Below are 23,484 nucleotides of genomic sequence, written 5' to 3'. Positions count from 1 at the left end.
ATCAAAAAATCAAAACGACTTATAATTTAAAACGAAGAGAGTAATATATAAGCATTGAGCTCGATAAGGCAGAGGATAACTACTCAGTCGTCAACACGTGACGACGAACCATTTTCTCTCTCCGATGCTGATTTATCAACTCCCATAAAACTACACCATGAAGTTCTCCGACAGTTTGAACTACTGCAGCAGTATTTTTCAGCGAACAAATAATGTTTTTCTCTCACAACAAATCAACATGAACATTAGCATAAGCATAAGCTAAATTTCAGCGACACAAACAGTTTTTTTCCATTTCTTTTACTCCTTGTTTACCCAATTATCAATCCATCGTCGATCCCTATAGTCTCTTCCTCCCTGTACGTCTAGTCCTGAATGAACACTGCTAAGCTACGAGCCTAGGACATTGAGAGCAGATACGACGCTGAATGGACTGACAAACAATTGATTGATGGCGCATCCATGCATCCAGTGTGCACTGTGAGGTGTGAAGACTCAGCACATGGCAGCCAAGCGCGTGTTTAGTTTCAGAAAGTTAGAATTTAGGGCTGCTGTAGCACTTCGTTTTTATTTGGCAATTAGTATTAAATCATGGACTAATTAGACTCAAAACGTTCGTCTTGTAATTTCCCACTAAACTATACAATTAGTTTTTTTTCGTCTACATTTAATGCTCCATGCACAGGCCACAAACATTCGATGTGATAGATACTGTAGTACTTTTTGGGAATTTGGGGTGGAACTAAACAAGGCGCAACGTAAAGTGCGCAGTCGAGCAGCACCCAGCGGGGGCAGCCAGTCTGGGCAGGGCTCAGTCGCTCGGCGCCATGTGTTTTGGCGTTGACGTACCAGCCACGTAGGATTTTCTTCTGTGCACGGCCAGACACCTCGACGTCAAGATCTGTGGCGCCGAAACGTGTTATCTCGGCGCCATGACTTATGGCGCCGACCCACAGGGTCCAAAGATAAATTTAAGTCTCTCAGAGACCAAATGTAAATTTTATTAAAAAAAAGAGTTAAATAGTAAAAAAATAGGACTGCCTGTCTCGATACTCTCGCACTGTTGCACAATTCCCTTCTATTCTCTGAACTTTCTGATCCCACCGCCACTCCTCCCTTTCGCCTCTCCCTACTACCACTCCCCGAACCCACGGCATTGCCCCTCGTCGTCGGGTAAAGCGGAGATGGAGGCCGCGCTGGAGGCGGCACGCTCCAAGGACAAGAAGGAGCGGCTGGCTGGCGTGGAGAGTCTGCACGAGGCGCTGGAGGCGACCGCGCGGCGCGGCCTGAGTGCCGGGGAGGTGACGTCCGTGGTGGACACCTGCATGGGTCTCGCCAGGGACGGCAACTTCCGCATTGCTCAGGGAGGGCTCCAGGCGCTCTCCGCCGCCGCGGTGCTCGCCGGCAACCGCTTCAAGATCCACCTCAACGCGCTCGTGCCCGCCGCCGTCGAGCGCCTCGGCGACGGCAAGCAGCCCGTCCGCGCGGCAGCTCCTCGTCACCCTCATGGAGGTCAGTTGCTTCTTAGCTGTTGCCTTTCAGAGAGAGAGGAGGAGGAGGAGGAGGAGGGAGTTTGCTTTGCTCGCTTCTGGTTGTCGTTTAGTGGAAAACATCAGTAATATGTTGGCTGAAGGTCTGCAATTTCGCGTGCTTTGATATTGTGAGTTGTAGTCTTGTATGCTTCGGATGGAACTAGAAACACAGGCGCGGCTTGTATATACTTAAGCTGTTGTGCCTAGGTGTTATTTTGTTGTTATGATTTTGGAAATGAAATCTAGCTATATGATCTTCTATATTTCGCAAGACTAATCAAAACTTAGCAAATCTATTTCACATGTTTTGCCCAAAGCTCTTTATCATCGTCATGTCTTATTAGAATCCATTCGATGTCAAAAGAAATTGTCTAAGATGGATCACAAAAAATGTAACTCAGACACGTTTCTGACCTGCTAGTACTATGGTTGGTTTATGTACAGCAATCGAAGTTATTTCACATATGAAAAAAAATGGTACTGTTGACTCTTATGTTCATGAGGAAGTAAAGTATTTTCAAAACTATATTCTGTTTTAGCACCATTGAATAGCATTCAAGCACGTGATAGTTATCAACCCTATGGTTCATCCAAATCTTGCTCCTGCAGAGTGAGCATGCTTGTTCCATTCCTCTAAATTTCTTTGATGCTTGAGGCGCACTAAAGCCAAGTGCCCAAGCCTCCTTTTTTTTTACATCCATGAGTAGAGGTTGATTTGGAGGTATCTTCCTTTCTGCAATTGAGAGAGAAAAATCCATAATCGGTTCGATGAGATCTAGGGATGGCAGGCAAGATAATGCTTAAAATCTATTTTGATTGCTAATACCATGATTAAAATCTTCAGTAAACTGGCCTAAGTCTTCATGAAGGCGTTCAATATGGCTCTGTATCTGTACAGTAATGCTCAAAGTGCTTACAATTAGATATCCACACAAGCAGATGACACCGAATAAAATGGCGAGATTGTAAAAATTGGACTCTCAATTTTAGGTTGATCCGCATTCACCAAAATCGTTTTATTTCTACACGGGGTATAACAACTGTTAGGCTTATGCAACATCTAATCTTATATATATGGTGGCATAAACAATATGATCAGTCTCTTTATATTCAAATTTAATTTCATCTTGCTGATCATTTTCTATTAGTTTTCAGTTAGTACTCATATTTGAATCTGTGGAGCTTATAATACAGAACATATTGGTAAGCACAATGATTTAACCCTAGGAAATTTGTTTAAATTTTAATGTGCTGTTGGAGTTCATTGGAGAATAAAAACAAAACAGGAACTAAGATAAGTACCAAATATAAAATATCAACTACCAAATATGTAATTTGTGTATTGTTGAAAACAACCCATATCAAAAGCTCCTTAAGCCATTGGATGAAAGGAAATAAAAGGAAGGTATCAGTACCAGGTTATACGCTTGGTGTGCCATCAGGACTTTCTAATACTTTCTAGAAACATGGCTTGAGCTGTGCAAAATTAGAAGCTACGTGTTGTGGCCTGGTGAACGTGGTCTTGTGAATGGTTGAACACGTGGCAAGGTAAGAAGTGCACGTTACGTGGCCCTGTGAATAGCTGGTGAATGTGGCCCTGTGAACAGCTGGACACGTGGCAAGATAAGAACGTTGATGTCATGGGGCAACTTTTGTACTAGTAAAGATGGGGTGGTCTTTTATTTTCTGGGGTACTGCTGCTATGCATGGTTCGAGCTAGAACAGAAGTTGTATTGTTAGCATTCTGGTGACTGGAATGTGGATTGAATTTTGCTGTGGTCTGCATTCTGGGCTTGAATGTTATGAATTTGAGTTCCGAGGACAATTAGAGTTTTCCGTTGGCTCCAAAATGGTCAACTTTGCTTACTTGAGTGTAGGATGGAGATTTGGAAAATAGGTGTACCTGAATGGTTACTGCATTTTGCATTTCAGTGGTACTTTATTATCGTCCTGTAGGGTAATCTTAATTTATGAAATTTATTTTAGGGGCAAGAATCAATTTTTGGCATGACGAGCTTATGAAACGAAGAAGTATTTCCCTTTTTTTTGGGCACCATCTCTATTTTGTCATAGTTGGATGCAGCTTTTTGATAAGTGAACATCTCAAAGTTTCAAACCAACTTTTACTATCCATTTTACTTGAGAAACAAAGGACAAAACCCTGTTAGATAATCTACTGCTTCCTTGTGTGAACACACAGCAAGGGAAGACGGCATCGAAAAGGCTCCCTGTTGTGGTACTGTAGCTGCTATAGAGGCAGGTGCCGAACGGCTCACCTGTCGTACTGTAGTCATATGCAGGGACAGACGTAGAAGTCAGTTCTACTGTGTTATCTAGTCACTGTTGCAGCAGGACAGCTGTACTAGGACTAGATGAGTAGAGTTGTATATATAGTTTGCCACTGCAACTCAACAAAGATAGTTCAGATTTGTCATCTCCTATACAGGGCTCCGGCCAACGCTGGTGCTTATACTGTGTGTGTGCGCTCTGTTCTCCCTTTCTTCTTCTACCTCTGACCATAGTGTGTGGTTGAACAACGTCTGTCGTGCTCAGCCGTGGTCGGCAAGACTAGTGAGTGGTCGACTCATCTGAGCCGGTGATCCTGTGGGCCAACAAGTGGTATCAGAGCCGTACAAGCGTCGTCGCCGGACTAACCGCTGGCGATGACGAATGGTTCGGAGATGGACGACAGCAGTGGCACTGCTGTGACTGCCCAACCACAACAGGAGGTCGTTGTTCGCACGATGCGGGAGGTCAGCAGCACCAGTTGGCCGACGCTGACTCGCACCAACTATAGAGAGTGGTCGGTGACCATGAAAGTCAAGCTCAGAGCCCGACGGCTTTAGAATGCTGTTGACAAGGGCACCGACAATGAGGAAGATGACATGTCAGCGTTGGAGGCTATCCTCGCTGCTATACCGGCGGAGTACAGGGAGCCGTTGGGGGCGAAGAGCTCTGCTAAGGAGGCGTGGGAGGCTATTGCGGCGATGCGCGTCGGTTCCGACCACGCAAAGAAGGCGATGACACAGCTTTTGAAGCAGGAGTACGCCAACCTCAAGTTCAAGGATGGTGAAATGGTGGAGGACTTCTCCCTCCGCCTGCAGATGCTCATCAGCAAGCTGAAGAGCCACAGTGTCACCATCGACGAAGAGGAGGCGGTCTCCAAGTACCTCTACTCCGTGCCGGCAAAGTACATCCAGATCGCTCTCTCCATAGAGACGATGCTGGACTTGTCCACCCTCACCATTGAGGATGTGACAGGCCATCGGCGGGTGATGGACGAGCGCCTGGAGTAGGCGACAGCAACGAAGGATAGCGGCAAACTGCTGCTGACAGAGGTGGAGTGGGCTTCTCGGAGGAACTCCGGGGTAGCCTCCTCCAGCCGTGGTGGCGATGGCAAACGCCGCGTCAAGGCTTCTTCGGTAAAGAAGAAGAAGCAAGTCGAGCCCAACGCCTGTCGACGCTGCGGGAAGATGGGCCACCTCGGACGTGTGGGCGCCGATCAAGAGCAGCGGTGGTACCTGGACTCTGGTGCCAGCAACCACATGACGGGCTCCAAGGCATCCTTCTCCGAGCTCGACGACGATGTTACCGGTACGATGAAGTTTGGTGACGTCTCAAGGGTGGCTATCCGAGGGTGCGGCACCATCATCTTTAGGTACCAGAACGGGGAGGACCACACGCTAATGGATGTATATTACATCCCGCAACTGCGTTCCAGCATCATCAGCATTGGTCAGCTAGATGAGCGCGGTAGCGAGGTACTGATCAAGGACGGAGTCTTTAGTATCAGGGACCAGGAGCAGCGACTTCTCGCTAAGGTGAAGTGGTCCCTAAACCGGTTGTACCTGCTCGACCTGAAGGTAGAGCAGCCGGTGTGCCTGGCGGCAAGGCACACCGAGGAACCATGGTTGTGGCATGCCCGGTTCGGACATCTCAGTTTCGACGCACTTGGTCGGCTGGAGAAGATGGTCTGAGGGCTACCCCACATCAAGCATAGAGGTGAGCTGTGTGACAGCTGCCTGGCCAGGAAGCAGAGGAGGCTACCATTCCTAAAGGTGGCCAAGTATCGAGCGAAGGACGCTCTCGAGCTCATCCACGACGACCTCTATGGGCCAATCACGCCAGCTATAAACGGTGGTCGGCGGTACTTCCTCCTGCTCGTGGATGATTGCAGTCGCTATATGTGGCTGCAACTCTTGACGAGCAAGGACGAAGCTATGGCGGTGATCAAGAAGTTCAAGATGCGCGTGGAGGCCGAGAGCGGCAAGAAGCTCTGCGTGCTGAGGACTGATCGCGGCGATGAATTCACTTCGGTGGAGTTTGTTGCGTACTGCGCGGATCAGGGTGTGGTGCGACACCACACCGCACCATACTCGCCACAACAGAATGGCGTGGTGGAGAGGTAGAACCAGACGGTGGTCGACATGGCTCGATCCATGATGAAGGTCAAAGGCATGCCGGCAAGGTTCTGGGGTGAGGCGGTGACCACGACGGTGTTTATCTTCAACCGTGCTCTGACCAAGGCCTTGATGGGCAAGACGTCGTTCGAAGCTTGGTATGGGCGCAAGCCGAGCATGTCCTTCCTCCAGACATTCGGCTGCATCGGCCACGTTAGGAAGACAAAGCCGATCCTCATCAAGCTGGAGGACAGGAGCACACCGATGGTGTTCCTGAGCTACGTGGAGGGTACCAAGGCATACCAGCTCTACGACCCACACGGAGACAAGGTGCTTGTCTCGCGCGACATCGTGTTCGACGAGAAGGTGGCTTAGGACTAGAACAGTTCAAGCACGGGGGAAGCTGGCGGCTTCACCAACACTTTTGTCGTCGAGCACCTGGTCATCCATGGTGGTGGACACGCTGGGGAAGAGGTGCCGAGCACTCCAGCAACAGAGCCGAGCACTCCTAGGGCAGTGCCGAGCACTTCGGGAGGGATGCCGAGCACTCAGGGAGGAGTGCCGAGCACTCCTGGACGGATGCTGAGCACGCCAGGAGTGGTGCCGGGAGGTTCTACAGTGGTGGTGATCACTCCAGGATGGATGCTGAGCACTCCCGTAGCAGTGCCGAGGGGTCTTGTAGTGGTGCCGACCACTGCAAGACGTGTGCCGAGCACTCCGAGAGGGGTGCAGACCACTCCAGGAGTGGTGACGAGCTGTCCAGGAGTAGTGCCGAGCACTACAACCGGGGTGCTGAGCACTCCAGGTGCTATGCCGAGCACTCAGGCGAAATAGGGAACTCCATCGATACCGATCGAGTTCGTCTAACCTCCAAGTGACATCACTGAGTTCGTGGATGCCTTCTACGAAGGTGAGGAGGTGCGGTTCCGTAGACTGGATGACATCGTCGGTGGCACAGGGCCCTCAGGCCTTGCTGGTCGGTTGCTCAATGTCCAAGAGCTGCTGCTCGTAAGTGTAGAGGAACCACCCACGTTCGCGTTGGCGGAGCGTGATGAAAACTGGTGACGAGCGATGCTGGAGGAGATGAAGGCCATCGAGGAAAATGAGACATGGCAGCTCATTGATCCACCTCTAGGATGCTGTCCAATCAGTCTGAAGTGGGTGTACAAGGTCAAGCAGGACAAGCTCGGCGCCATTGTCAAGCACAAGGTGCGCCTCGTTGCCCGAGGCTTTGTTCAGCGCGAGGGCATCGACTTCGAGGAAGTCTTTGCATCAGTAGCGCGCATAGAGTCTGTCCATTTGCTACTAGTCTTGGCAGCGGCAAAGGACTAGCGCATCCATCACTTGGACGTTAAATCGACCTTCCTCAACGACGAGCTGGCGGAGATGGTCTTGAAAGCATCTAGGCCTCTAGTTGGGTTTCGGTGATTAATGACAATACGTGATTACTATGACTAAGGGGTGTTTTGCAGAGGCAATTAAGTTAGGTCATGGTAATGGAGATCTATTGGGCTATCATGGTGGTCATGCCCCTATGATGAAAATCGTTTCGGTTTTCAAAGGATGGACGACATGGTTTAGGATGGATTAGTTCTAAGTGTCATTTGGTGTTGAGGAGACACTTAGAGTAGTTTAGGACTTTTTTTTCCTTTAGCCGTACTATTAAGGGGGGTATGGACGGGTAGCTTAACCTAGGTGAGTCTAGTGGGTTAGGTGTGGTGCACACTTGCTAAATCTAGCACTAGGTAGCTCCTAAAAAGCCCTTAGATCTATTGGAGCAAACTTCATTCACATATGATTGAGAGTTGGAAGTGAATGGAGGGTCAAATGCTGACCGGACGCTGGCTCCGGTGTGACCGAACGCTGGCGCAGAGTCCGGTCGGTTCATTTGATCAAGGTGAAATCGTCTGGTGCGACCGGACGCTGAGAGGTGAAGTGACCGGACGCTGAGTCCCAGCGTCCGGTCGATTCTAGTAAGGTTCTAGAGAGGGAAAATCTCGACCGGACGCGTTCGGTCAGTGTTGACCAGACACTGTCCAGCGTCCGGTCACCACTTAAACACTGGAGTTCGGGGAGAACTGACCGGAGTGTCCGGTCAACATGATCGGAGCGTTCAATCACCCCGCAGAGGCACATAACGGTTCGTTTTTCAGCCATGGTTATAAATACTTCCTCCATTCGTGTGTGGGGGTACTTTTGCTCATTCCAACAGCTAAGAAACACCTTTGTGAGTGCCAAAAATAGCAAGGTCCTAGTGAGATGATTGAGATTTGACAATCCCAAAGAAAGCCCTCATTAGTGAGATCAAGAGTAGCAAAGTGTGCATCCACCCTTCTCATTAGGCTTGTCGTGGTCAACTGAGAGTTCATGTTTGATACTCTTGGTGATCGCTATCATCTAGACGGCTTGGTGGTGATTGGAAGCTTGGTGATCATCCGATGGAGTGTCAAAGAATCAACTCGTAGAGAGCACTTGATCCTTGCGCGGATCAAGGGGGAGCTACACCCTTGCACGGGTGCTCCAATAAGGACTAGTGGGGAGTGGCGACACTCCGATACCTCGGCAAAGCATTGCCACGTTCCTCCTTCTCTCTTTACTTTGATCATTTACTTTGAGCAATTCAATTCTTGTCATTTACATTCATAGAATTGCCATGCTAGAGTAGGATTGGAACATAGTTTGCTAAACTTTTGTACGGTAGATCAATAGAAACACTTTCTAGGCACAAGAGGTTAATTGGGCTAACTATAAGACTTAATTATTGCAAAAAAAATTAGAATTAGCCCAATTCACGCCCCCTCTTGGGCATCTTGATCCTTTCAATTGGTATTAGAGCCTCGTGCTCACGTATTTAGGCTTAACCGTCTAGAGAAAGATGTCTCATGGGGATGGACCTCCTCCTATCTTTGAGGAGGATGATTTTCTATATTAAAAAATCCATATGGAGGCGTATCTAGAAGCTCTAGATGTTGGAATACTTAGAGTCACCTCACAAGGCTTCCCAAAACCTTGGGATACTACACACCTACAAGGCGATGAGGTGAATTATGAAAATGGAATGCAAAGGCTCGAAACACCATCTTTAGAGGCCTTTGCAAAGATGTGTTCAACCGGGTGAGGAATCACAAAGACGCCCATACACTATGGTCGGACGTTTGTGCGCTTCATGAGGGAACAAAGAGTGAGCGTGAGGAACGCTATCATCTTGTCATGAAAAAGCTTAACTCTTTTGAAATGCTTCCTAAAGAATGTGCTAATGAAATATACTGACGCTTGAATGTTCTTGTAGAGGAAGTCAATAGGCTTGGACTCACTCAAATGCAACCATCCGATGTTGTAAGAAAGATCTTGAGTGTCATCCCCATTGACAAATATGGGCATATTGTGACCGTGCTTCATCAAGGTGATCTTTCCACCGCTACACCGACACAAATCTTGGGAAAGATCAATGCTCATGAGATGTACATGCACATCACACCTCAAGATGACTCATCCTCTAACAAAAAGAAAGACAAAGACTTGGCATTCAAGGCTAGCCAAGAGAAGGGCAAAGCAAGACTTGAGTATGAGAGCTCAAGTGATGATGAAGTTGATGATGCAAGCCTTGCTCTCATGGTGAAAAGAACCGCCAAGATGCTAAAGAAGCTCAATAAGAGTGGCATCAAGTTCGATGGCAAGAAAAAGAGGTTCTTCACAAGCTCTAGAACGAAGCCAATCGCGGAGATAGATTGCTACAATTGTAGAGAACTTGGTCATCTAGCACATCAATGCACAAAGCCCAAGAAAGACAAGTACAAGAACAAGTACAAGGACAAGAAAGATGACTCAAGCAATGAAGAAGAAGATGAGAAGAAGAAAAACAAGCCATAGAAGAAGAGAGATGGCAAGAAGAAGGACTTCCACAAGAAGAAGAAGAGTGGAAAGGCATACATCGTCGGTGATTGGCTCACATACATTGATTCATCAAGTTGCTCATCCGATGATGATAGTGATAATGAGAAGGTGGTCGCCATTGTGATTGACTCCTCATCATCTCCACCAACATCACCGCTATCATCCTCTATACACCTATGCCTTATGACCAAGGGTGAATGAAAGGTATCAAATGATGATGATAGTAGTAGTGATGATCATGCTAACAATGATGATTGTGATAGCGATAGTGATGATAATGAATTTGAATCATGTTCATATAATGAAATTGTCAAATTGCTAAACAAATATACTAGAATCATTAGAAAGACTAGAGCTAAGAATGACAAGCTAGAAGCTAAAAATGATTATCTTTTAGCTAAATGTGATCTAGTCGAAAAGGCTAGTGTTGAGCTTAGAGAAGCAAATGATGCTATATCATCTAAACTCAAGGAGCTCAAATCTTCTAAGAAAGAGCTTAAAGATAAACATGATAAACTTAAGAGGATACACAATGAGCTCATCACTAGCCACAACAAGCTAAAAGAACAATATACTACTTTTAAGATTAATCATGATAATCTTATCATTGCTCAAAAATTTCTATCCAATGAGCCACATGATGCTACTAACAATATTGTTAAGATTGATATAGCTACATCATGTGATGATTTGATCATTGAGAGCATTGAGCAAACTTATAGTAGTAAGGACAAGCAAGTGGTTGAGGCCGATGATTATGATGAGTTTGTCAAGCTCAAGAATGATAATAAAAAGCTCAAGAAAGATCTTGAAGAGATCAAAAGCCACAACACTATTATGCTAGAAACTCTTGATCATGATAGTGATTTGACTCTTGAGAATGAGAAGCTCAAAGATAAGAACAAGAAGCTCAAGGAAGAGAAAAATAATGATGCTCTCAAGGAAGAGAACAAGAAGCTCAAGTTGAAGAAAGAGCATCTCAAGATTGGATTGAGCAAGTTCACAAGAGGCAAGCATCTTCAAAGTGAGCTACTAATGAACACCGTCATGAAGATGGATAGAAGTGGCATTGGGTACTTGATAAACAAAGAGAAGAAGGCTCAAGCTCAACAACAACAAAAGCCAAAGCCAAAGAAGTGTTTTGAGTGTGGACAAGAAGGCCACTTTGCTCATGAGTGCCAAACTCCACCACCACAACCCTTGCCCAAGCATGCTAGACCTTTTGCCTTCAATGCTCATTACATGCTTAGAAAGGATTCTAGTGGAAAAATAAAAGTCATATTCTTAGGACCTCCAAACAAGAATAGGCCTAAGAAAATTTGGGTTGCAAAGTCACTTGTTGAGAAGGTAAAGGGCCCTCAACAAGTTTGGGTTTCTAAAGCTTGATCTCTTGTGTGTAGGTGAACTACCAGACCGGTGGAAGTCATTGGGTTATTTATAGTGGTTGCACACAACATATGACCGGTGATCCTCATATGTTCACCTCACTAGATGAAGAAGTAAACGGACAACAAAAAATCACATTTGAAGATAACTCAAAGGGCAAGGTTAAAGGATTGGACAAAGTACCAATATCAAATGATCATTCTATCTCAAATGTGCTCTATGTTGCTTCATTGAGCTTCAACTTGCTATCCGTTGGACAATTATATGATCTTGGCTTCCAATGCTTATTCACCGAGAAGAAAGTTGTTGTATCTAAGAAGGATGATGATCAAGTGATATTCAAAGGATTTAGATATAGCAACCTATATTTAGTGGATTTCACCTCCGAAGATGCTAACTTAAAGACATGTCTTTTCACCAAAACAACACTTGGGTGGCTATGGCATAGAAGACTTGCTAATGTTGGGATGAGCTCACTCAAGAAGCTAATGAAAAATGATTTAGTGAGAGGGTTGAAGGATGTGAAGTTTGAGAAGGACAAGCTTTGTAGTGCATGTTAAGCCGGCAAGTAAGTTGTAAATACTTATCCAACAAAAGCTTTCATGTCAATCATAAGAGTGCTAGAACTTCTTCACATGGACTTATTTGGACTAACAACATACAAGAGTTTGGAAGAAAATCTTTATTGTCTTGTGATTATTGATGACTATTCAAGATACACATGGGTATTCTTCCTTCATGACAAATCTGAAGTTGCATCTTGCTTCAAGAAGTTTGCCAAGAGTGCACAAAATAAATTTGAAGTGAAACTCAAGAAGATTAGAAGTGACAACGACAAAGAATTTGACAACATAAACATAGAAGCATATTGTGATGAAGTTGGAATCAAGCATGAGGTCTCCGCAACATATACTCCTCAACAAAATGGTGTAGTTAAGAGAAAGAACCGGACATTGATCACTCTTGCAAGAACAATGCTAGATGAGTACACACCCCTGAAACTCTATGGGCGGAAGCTATTAACACCGCATGCTATGCATCCAACCGCCTATTCCTTCAAAAGTTTCTTGACAAGACACCTTATGAGTTGCTCAATGGGAAGAAGTCGGACGTATCCTTCTTTAGGGTGTTTGGTTGCAAGTGCTACATCTACAAGAAGCGGCAACACCTAGGAAAGTTTCAAAGACGTTGTGATATTGGTTTTCTTGTTGGTTATTCATCAAAGTCCAAAGCATATAGAGTATTTAATCATGCCACCGGTTTGGTTAGAGAAACATATGATGTGGAATTTGATGAATCTAATGGCTCCTAAGGAGTACATGAGAATCTTGATGATGTAGGTGATGAACCATTGAGGGAGGCTATGAAGAACATTCCGGTTGGAGATATCAAGCCTAAAGATGATGAAGATGGTGTACAATTGATTGATCCACCTTCTTCATCAAATGTGTCACAAGATAGTGATAAAGATGAAAGAGTAGAAAATGAAGACACTTATGTTTCCCATGATCAAATGGTGGTACAAGCACAAGATTTCGATGCTCCACAACCTCCTCCTCAAGTGATCAATAGAAGAAACACACCCCTACTACAAGATCATCCACAAGATCTCATCATAGGGAGTCCATCGAAGGGTGTAATGACACGTTCACAAAAACTTACTTTATTTATTGCACATTACTCTTTTGTCTCTTGTTTTGAGCCTACTAAGGTAGAAGAAGCTCTTCAAGATCTGGATTGGATAAATGTCATGCATGAAGAGTTGAACAACTTCACCCGTAATGAAGTTTGGACTCTTGAAGAGCGACCAAAAGGTGTAAGAGTCATTGGAACAAAGTGGGTGTTCCGCAACAAGCAAGATGATCAAGGCGTTGTTGTGAGAAACAATGAAAGACTAGTTGCAAAGGGGTTCTTTCACGTTGAAGGTTTGGATTTTGGACAGACCTTTCCACCGGTTGTAAGACTAGAAGCCATTCATATCCTCCTAGCATATGCATCACATCATGAAATGAAATTATATCAAATGGATGTGAAAAGTGCATTTTTAAATGGCTTTATTAATGAACTAGTCTATGTTGATCAACCTCCCGGGTTTGTAGACCCTAGATATCTTAATCATATTTATCGGTTGTCCAAGGCGCTATATGGGCTTAAGCAAGCCCCAAGAGCTTGGTATGAGCGTCTTCGGGACTTCCTCATTGAGAAGGGCTTCACCATTGGGAAGGTAGACACCACACTATTCGCAAAGAAGCTTGATGGTCATATCTTCATTTGTCAAGTGTATGTTGATGATATCATCTTTGGATCATCAAATGAAGATTCTTGCAAAGAGTTTGGTGAATTGATGTTGAAAGAGTTCGAGATGTCAATGATTGGAGAGCTTACATTCTTTCTTGGTTTTCAAGTCAAGCAAATGAGAGAAGGGATTTTCATCTCTCAAGAGAAATATACAAATGATCTTCTCAAGAGATTCAAGATGGATGAATGTAAGCCAATCAAGACACCAATGCCAACTAATGGACATCTCGACCTAGATGAGGGAGGTAACACGGTTGATCAAACTCTCTACCGCTCTATGATTGGTAGCTTGTTATATTTAACCACATCTAGGCCCGACATCATGTTTAGTGTGTGTATGTGTGCTAGATTTCAAGTTAATCCTAAGGAAACTCATTTAATTGTCGTTAAAATAATCCTTAGGTATTTTAAGCACACACCAAGCATTGGCCTTTGGTATCCCAAAGGAGCTATATTTGAATTGATTGGCTACTCTGACTCGGATTATGCCGGTTGCAAAGTGGATAGAAAAAGTATATCCGAAGGGTGTCATTTGCTTGTTAGATCACTTGTGTCTTGGTCCTCCAAGAAATAAAATAGTGTGGCTTTATCCACCGCCAAAGCGGAATACATTGCCACGGGTGCTTGTTGTGCACAAATACTTTATATAAAACAAACTTTGCTAGACTATGGTAGTTCTAGAAAAAGTACATCTTTTGTGCGATAATGAAAGTACGGTAAAACCTGCAAATAATCTGGTTCAACACTCTGGCACCAAGCACATAGATATCCGCCATCACTTTCTTAGAGATCATGTTGCAAAGAATGATATTTCATTAGAAGGTGTAAGGACCAAGGATCAATTGGCGGATATCTTTACTAAACCGCTAGATGAGGTGACTTTTTGTCGATTGTAGAATGAGCTCAATGTTCTTGATTTTAGTAACTTCACTAAAAAATGAGCTTGTGTTGTCCCTTACATTGCATTGTAATATACAACATGTATACTTTTTATGGTAATGCATATAGGGCTTGTCTAACATGGTTAAGATAACCGCCGAAAAGCGTGTGAAGAAGCTTAACCTTGGATCAAACTTGACAAGCAACTAGATTTAGTTTCAAGTATTGCATTGCATATGCATGAATATTGCTTTGTCGTTTATCTTCAATTGCCCTCTTGTTGCTTATTTTCTTAAAAAGAATTATAGCCTAAGGCAAAATATTTTGAAAAAATTGAGGGTTTGAGAGAGGTCACTCACATCTGTCCCAATTGGTGTTTATTTGGATCTTATTGGAGTTGGGACTTGATTGGGAACAGGCAGCACGAAGGACTTTGAAGATTTGCTAGAAAAAGAGTGACTTGATGCTGCACCGGACTCTGAAGTCTAGCGCCTGGTTAGTTTACAGGAGGTGAACTGCTGCTAAGAAGGAGTGACCGGACGCTGAAACAGTGCTTTCCCAACGTCCGGTTAGATGGTGATCCAGCGTCCGATCGATCAAAGACGAAGGAGACTGCTTGCACCGGACTCTGTCTACGTCCGGTCGCGGTTCACCGGACGCGTCCGGTCACGATTCCAGGGGTTTTGGACCTCTCTGGAATCGACCAGACGCTGGGTGGCAACATCCGGTCGCTGCCACCGGAGCGTCTGGTCAGTAGAAAACATACGGGATCTGGTCTCTTTCCTGTTTCCTTTTCTGTTACGTCTTGGGGGACCTCTTATAACCGCAGCGACCACCGCGCCCACGCCGCCATGCCCTGCCTGCACCACCGTGCCCACACTATCGCCGTCCGCACCCTGCCTACGATGCCGCGCCCACGCCGCCACGCCCTGCCCGCTACACCGCCTCTCGCGCCGTCGTACTGCGCCACCTGCCTGCGCCGCTGTGCTCCTGCGCTGCCGCCTGCGCGCCACCGTGTCGTACCGCGCCGTCTCGAGCCCACACGCCGCCATCTGCTCCACGCCACTGCAGCTGCGCTGCCTTGCTCCCACTACCCGCGTCACCTGCAAGCGCCGCTAGCCCGCGCTGCTCCACACGCCGCCGAGCTCCCTCAGCAGCAGCGTCGCTTCACCAGCACCGCCTGCCTACGCCGCCGTGCACCAGCGCTAACGTCATGCTTTCTGCTCCCGTGCCCTAGCTCCAGCACCGCCGCCCACGCTCGTGCCCTCATTGTATTGCTCGGCCATTGAATCTCGCTGCAACCCTAACCCTAGCCTTGAATTGTCAATCCAGTGGTTCCCCGATTCGTTCCTCTTCTCGTTGTTTCACCGGTTCGTAAGGTAGCAAGCCCTCGTTTCCAAATTCGTATCCATTGCTTGCTTTCTAAGGGTTTCGTATCTCTAGATATATTGTATTTATTTGTATATCCTATCTATTCTATCGTGCAGCGAGTCAGTGCCGTTGTGGTCCCATTGGCAGTTGTCAGTTAACTCAGGGCCAAGCTCGCGAGTATGGATCGAGGCCAAGCCTCGAAAGTGACAGTTGGTAGTTGATTCTTGTCAGGGCAGTTGTTCTTTTCAGCTTCATCTGATGGCTCGTGTCAAGAATGTCGGAGGAGGTCCCGGTGATGAGGATCCGAGGCCCTCGCCTCGCCAGCCTATAGATGCAAAAGGCAAGGCGACAAAGAAGCTAGCAACAAGGAAGCGCAAGTACCCTGATGCAGATACAACGAGAGCAGCCGTAGTTGTAGAGGCCGCAGAGCGCGCAGAGAGAGGAGGTGCTCGTAGTGGTGTTGTCATTGCAGATCTGCTCTCTCCATCTACGAGGGCTGCACTTGAGCAGGTTGAGCGCCGTCTTCGTCAGGCAACCTCCAGGTTTCGCCATCAAGGGAGCAGAGCACAGGGTGCTCTGACTGCGTAAGGCGCTCTATGGGCTGCGGCAGGCCCCACGAGCATGGAACGCCAAGCTTGACGCCACACTGGGCGAGCTTGGGTTCCAGCGGTGCGCAACCGAGCATGCGCTCTACACGTGGCGACGAGGGAAGGAGGAGCTCATCGTCGGCATGTATGTGGATGACTTGATCGTCACCGGCACGCGCACGGAGGACATCAACAGCTTCAAGCACGAGATGGCGGCTCGTTTTCGAATGAGCGATCTCGGCGCACTCTCCTACTATCTCGGCATCGAGGTGAGACAGGAGAAGGAGGAACTCACGCTCGGTCAGAGCGCATATGCCTCGAAGCTGTTGGAGCAGAGCGGCATGGCTGAGTGCAAGCCATGCGCGACTCCGATGGATGAGCGGCTGAAGCTGACGAAGGCCAACACCGCGGCGAAGGTGGATGCAACACTCTACCGGAGCATTGTCGGCGGTCTGCGCTACCTAGTCCATACGAGGCCGGACATTGCGTTCGCCATGGGCTACGTCAGTCGCTTCATAGAGGATCCCAAAGAGGATCACTGGGCTGCGGTGAAGCGGCTACTGCGCTACGTCAAAGGGACGGTGTATCAGGGGATCATCTTCCCCAAGACCAGCAGGAGTAGGCTGCAGCTCAATGTGTTCAGCGATGCAGACATGGCAGGGGACATCGACGGACGGCGGAGAACCTCTGGAGTGCCTGTCTTCCTCGGGTCGGCTCCAATTTCATGGCTGTCGCTGAAACAGAAGGTGGTGGCACTATCTACGTGCGAGGCAGAGTACGTAGCGGCGGCCACAATGGCATGCCAAGTTGTGTGGCTGCGCCGGCTGCTGGGCGAGCTGACCGGTGCGGAAGCTCACCCACCAGCACTGATGGTGGACAACCAGTCCGCCATCGCCCTCACGAAGAATTCGGTTCTGCACAACCGGAGCAAACACATCGACGTGAAGTTCCACTTCCTCAGGGACTGTGTCGAAGGAGGGCAGATCGTCATCGAGTTCGTCGAAACTGGTCGGCAACTCGTGGACGTCCTCATCAAGCCGCTCGGACGTCTTCGACTCACGGAGCTGAAGGAGATGATCGGCATGGAGGGGGTACAAGAGATAGCAGTAGGATTAAGAGAAAAATTGTTAGATAATCTACTGTTTCTTTGTGTGAACACACAGCAAGGGAATACGGCGTCGAAAAGGCTCCCTGCTGTGGTACTGTAGCAGCTGTAGGGGCAGGCGCCGAATGGCTCACCTGCCGTACTGTAGCCACATGCAGGGACAGACGCAGAAGTCAGTCCTGCTGTGTTATCTAGTCACTATTGCAGCATGACAGCTCTACTAGGACTAGATGAATAGAGTTTGTATATATAGTTTGCCACTGCAACTCAACAAAGAGAGTTCAGATTTGCCATCTACTATACAGGGCTCCGGCCAACGCTAATGCTTGTACTGTGTGTGTGCTCTGTTCTCTCTTTCTTCTTCTACCTCTGACCATAGTGTGTAGTCAGACAACGTCTGTCGTGCTCGGCCGTGGTCGGCAAAACTGGTGAGTGATCGACTCATCTGAGCCGGTGATCCTGTGGGCTAACAAACCCTTGGTCCTTTTTTTATAAATGAAGTCAAAAATAGTCCCAGACTAAGAGCATCTCCAAGAGCCTTTTTAAATTTCACTCTCTAAATCATTATTTGGAGAGTCATTTGCATAAAAACCGCTTTCTCTATTTCTTCACTCTGCAACAGTTTTTCTATATCCCGTACGCACTCTAGAGAGTCATTATCGTCTTCTATTTTTGGCTAGCGAGAAATCCGGAATAGAAGACGGCTATATTTAGATAATCATTTAGACAAGCTGTTTGATGGTAGTTTTTCACCAAAATCTCTATTCCTAGCATTTAGGAAGTATTTAGAGAGTCTCTTGGAGTTGCTCTAAGACAACACGATGCCGCACATAATTTTTTAATTAATTCGAACTCTTCTAATAAATGAAGTTCCTCGGTGTTCTGGTTTCGCTTTGTTTCCTCTATGGTGCATATCCCTGATATGGTGTTCTGGTATGGTATTCCCTATTGATTGTACCATGTGTCCATGTTAAAAATCAGTACCTGACAACCTTTTTGTGTGTACCATATGGCTATCACTCAGAGTAAATTGAACTGATTTCCTTTTCCACGTTGCAATTAGAAAACGATATTCCAACCCTGTCTGTATCTCAGGTTTCTTCACCAACAATCATTGTTGAAAGAGCTGGAAGTTATGCATGGACTCATAAGAACTGGAGGGTGCGGGAAGAGTTTGTACACACAGTTGCAGCTGCAGTAGGGCTTTTTGCTTCTACAGAGCTCCCACTACAGGAGTGTTGCTTTCACCTGCATGCAAGGATGATTTCATTTTTTGTTATCGAAGGTTATTTCCCTTTAGTTTGTTCCATAGTTGTTAAAGGTAAACTTCTTTGGCTTCACAGGTTCTACAATTGATGAGTGATTTAAACCAAAGTGTTAGAGACGCTGCAATCTCATGTATTGAGGTGTGTCACTACAGATATGCCATATAGTTCCTTTCCAATTCATAAAAAATATGTTGTACAAATCACACTTCTTGTTTTGTTTATTAATTTTATGTGTTTTCCACTTGTGTCTAAACTCTTGCTATAGTTCCATTGTTCATACACTTAGTGTCTTGTATGTTAGGTTTATTTCCATCTCACATAAGTCTAATATACCAAAAAGGCGAAAAATCTGTACTTCTGTAGCTTGCACCCTTTTTTTCTGGTTGCTTTCTATTGCTCAGAACATCAGTCACACTCATGCTTAGTGCCTGTTCTCTGATATTTCATAACCACTTTATTTAATAATTTAGTATTAATTCCTTGTTGTGTGTTGCTTGTTTTATACTAGCATTTACTTCTGCTGTATATGTTATTGCTATATTGCTTTCAAAAATGCATCAATGGCAACTGTTGATGTCCGGCACTTTACCCACACCCAAATATGCAATCTATTTGGCTTTCTCAAAGGCCTTAGAGTGGAAAAGGGTCCCTTTGGTCTACATATAAGTTTTGTTTTTTGGTGGTGGTGGTGGTGTGTGTGCGCGCGTCAGTGTGTGTTTGGGGTGGAGGGTGGAGTCATTTGTGGGATGAATGGCTGAACATATATTTTTTTCCAGCATGTGATTCTCCCTAAAGACCTGCATTTAATATTTCTTTAGTTAAAGCACATTGTATGTAACTTGACTGCTTGCATTATCAATATTCACTGTAGGAGATGTACAGAAACATGGGATCTCAGTTCCATGAAGAGTTGCAGCGCCATAATTTACCTGCCTACATGGTAACCCATGTGGACTCCTTTTGTCATGTTTTTACATCTAAAGTTCACCATGCTAGCATATTGTGAATATCCTTTCTTTGCCTTGTTTGACATTTGCAGCTAAAGGAAATAAATTCAAGATTGGATAAAATAGAGCCAAATGCCCCCTCATCCGATGGAGCTAGAATGTAGTGTAAGGCCAAGAAATCTGTTAGTGCTCCAAAAAGAGGCAGTCCAAAGAAAAAAGGCATGCCAAGGGAACACACATTATTTGGAGGCAAGTTTTACCTTTAGCTTTCTGGATCATTTCATTCAATTTGTTTAGCACCATATACACAAGGGATATTAGTCTGTGACTACAAAGATTTCAAGTAACGGTTACCATATTTTATCTCTATTGGGAGTTGGGTGCAACAGCATCTTCTTTTTGGATATATAAGCTAGAAGCTTCTAGCGCACCCCCCCCCCCCCCCCCCCCAGTGGCAAACAAAAAAAACTAGAAAGCAATGTATGTATTCATTTGGATTTTAGCAAAACTACCATTTCTGATGTTTTGTTTTTCTGTCACGTGTCACTGGATTTTGTGCTATTTATAGGTGATGTGGATATTAACAAGAAACCAGTGGAGCCCATATGAGTTCACTCAGAGAAAGAACTAATTAGAGATTTCGAAAAGATTGCATCTGCCCTTAATCCAGAGAAGGACTGGTCTATACGTATTGCTGCTATGCAAAGAATCGAAGCCTTGGTATTTGGAGGTCGGTATTTATCAGTTATCACTTATCACCTGTGTCCTATATTAGTACTATCTAGTATCTACATTTGGTTTGTCAATGAGTAGCTTTGGTTAGAACATATAGATGCCATGGAGGACTTGAAGTTCTTGAAAAATGTACCAATGCACTAACTGACAAGTTATTAGCACCTAAGTTCAGTAATGTTTTAAAATTTAAATTTTTTGAGTCAACCATCATGAGCAGGATTCAATTTTTGTATTTTTATACTATAAAAATACAAGGTTTGGCATTTGAAATGAGATGATATGAAGCATGGTAAAATTGTTTGATATTAGAAATGGCCGTGGCCTTCTATGCAGTGCGGTAAGTATAATGCGGACATCTTATACGGAGAGTAAAAATTTTCAAGAAATCCAAGAACAATACAATCAATATCGACAAATTGACTTGAGTCATCATATATATGAATACAATATCAGCACTTTACAGTTGCAGTTATGCAAATGGAGATTCATGTGAGCCAGATACGCTAACACCATGAAACTGAATTGGACATTAAGTGGAACTGCCTCACATTTACTAACATAATTTTAGAAGATATAGTTTCTAATGTTGACTGTTCGAATGTAACATTACATACTAATTCTTACTAAACCCTTCTTGTTAACATGATTTGCTTACCCTGTTTGAAACACTCCTCTGTTTATCAGGTGCTGTTGATTATCCATCATTTCTTATGCTCTTAAAACAGTTGGTTCCCCCATTGTCCTCTCAGCTATCTGACCGAAGATCCAGCATAGTTAAACAGGTAATCTTTTCTTGCCTTCTTGCCATTGAAGTATGAGCCTATGTAAGGAAAAAGGTAACAACTCCAAACATGGAAGCTCCACAGTGTAAGTCTAATGGAGCCTAGACATTAGGGAAACTTGATGTGTGAGTAAATTGTCCACCATTCCTTGACACGCTTGAGTAGATTTTATGGTGCATGATAGCACAACACTTGCAACATAAACAGGTATTTAATTACAATATCAAAGATTCACGGAGTGACTGCCTTAGAAAGGGCCGGAGTTAAAATCGACTTTTCGTGTGCCTTTCTGTTCCAAACAGACCAAATCCATGGTGGGCGGGTGGGGGCGACGAGTGGATTTCTTGTGAAGTACTGAAATCTGGAAATGGAAATGTAATATTTTGTTCCTACTAATGTCTGCTTGATGTGTGTTCAGAGTTCAGACACACTATTCAAGAAAAAAAAAGAGTTCAGACACACTGCTAATGTCTGTTTGAGGTGTGTTCAGAGCTCAGACACAATAGGTACTCATTCAGTAATACACTGAGTACATGTTTAGCCCCAAATTTTCACTGATGAACAAAATACATCAGACTTGCACTCAAATAAAGCCATTTTGAAAAGCACATATTTAAAATCATTCAAAGCACCTTCAGGTTTGTGAGCCCTATTCACTTGGCTGATAAGCCATGGTTGAAAGTACTGTTGGCTGATTTGTTGTGAGAGAAAAATACTGTTCGTTCGCTGAAAAAATACGGATTATAAGTGAACAGGCTACTGAAATTCTATAGGCCATTGCATATATATAGTTAGGCGGGCCACAAAAGACTATAGTTAGGCCTCAAAAGACTATAGTTAGCCCTGTCCAAAATGCTATCTAACTAGCCTATACATACTAGAATTGAAGGTTATCTTCGGCACAAGTTGGAGCTGTTATGATCTGAGTAAAACTGCCAAGGACATTGTAATCTTCAGACTCCAGAGTTGCATCTCTGTTGCTGCCATCGTTCTCCAGCTCAACTTGGGGTTGTACAACATCATTTTTCTTTTTTCGCTGCCAATAAAAATTCAACTTGTCATGAAAACACTCTAGCATGCTACCAGCTTGTCCAAATGCTAACTCCCTTTGCCTCTTGCTCTGCAAATAATTTTTGCGATCATGACAAGCGAAGGTAAGGTTAAATGTTTCGCCAACTTGACGGCTAGCGATCTCATGTGCAGCTTTTTACCATAAAATTTGCTTAAATTTGTGTATCTTTTTCTCACATCAAAGCCTGTACGACCCCCATATGCCACCCAAAACTGCCAAGCCTCATCTGGATTTCGAAACATCGAACCAACTTGAGGTGTTCCCTTGTCAAGTTCTGCCATTGCCTTTCAAATATCTAACTAAATTTTCCTTGTCAAATTCTGTCACAAAGAACAAAGTTTACAGCAAACAATTACTAGCACATGATTGCAGATTTGCAATTTTTATCAAGCTAAACATAGATACTAGCTGGACTGGTACAGACTTTAGTAAAGAATAAATACAAATAGATTTAGAGTAACTGGACTACTACAGATTTTGGTACTCAAGATTCATAACACAATACTAGCTTTATCACCGTTCAAAAAAGTGTTATAGCAGAGAGAGTAAACTACACTTGCCTCCTTGAAACCAATCAAAATCTTGTCAATAGCATCACGACATCATAGCAGCATTAGTTCCATCACAATCTGACAGGAAAGGGTTTGTTCTGAACCTGACGAGAGGCGGTGAAGGAACTCACGAGTGTGATGCCCCTTGATGATGTCCCTGCAGCTGCAGAGCTCCTGGAAGGCGTGCCTACGAGAACGCTGGTTTGCACGGTGCTCCTCGACGGTGTCTCGGGGACAGCGCTGCCGGACGGCGTCTTGCCGTCGGACTGTCGGTGCTGAGCTGCTGGGCTACCGGCGTAGCACCGCTTGGCTCTTCCAGTCGGAGGTTGCAGATCAGCTCGACTCCTCCAGGCAGTGGGCGGCGCAGCGCGCGGGAGACCAGCGCGGCGCGCGCGCAGATGGGCAGCCCCTCCCGCCTATTTTTTCCATAGGAAAAGCTAAAGGATGTGCTGCAAATTCGTGGGAGCCATCAGATTCGATTTGAACGGTAGACAGACGCCAGAAAGCCACGCGGTGACCGAATCTGAATCCCCGAGGCTGGTGTGGACCCCTATAAATCTGGGGTGTACTAGATCCGCCTTTGGCCGTCGTAGAAGCAAATCCCATCCATGTCGGCGGCGGCGCAGATCCCATCCCCACCCACCTACATCCCATCCATGTCGTCGTCGTCGTCGGCG

At 45.4% G+C, this 23,484-nt stretch overlaps 1 pseudogene; it reads left to right on the top strand.

Annotated features, from left to right (window-relative positions):
• Positions 1-1,184: 1,184 nt before the first annotated feature.
• Positions 1,185-23,484, top strand: part of LOC136474243 (CLIP-associated protein-like) — a 31,436-nt pseudogene continuing 9,136 nt past the window's right edge.

This window comes from Miscanthus floridulus, chromosome 8, assembly GCF_019320115.1.
Source record: "Miscanthus floridulus cultivar M001 chromosome 8, ASM1932011v1, whole genome shotgun sequence".
NCBI lineage: Eukaryota > Viridiplantae > Streptophyta > Magnoliopsida > Poales > Poaceae > Miscanthus > Miscanthus floridulus.
This window is presented reverse-complemented; position numbering and strand designations above follow the sequence as displayed.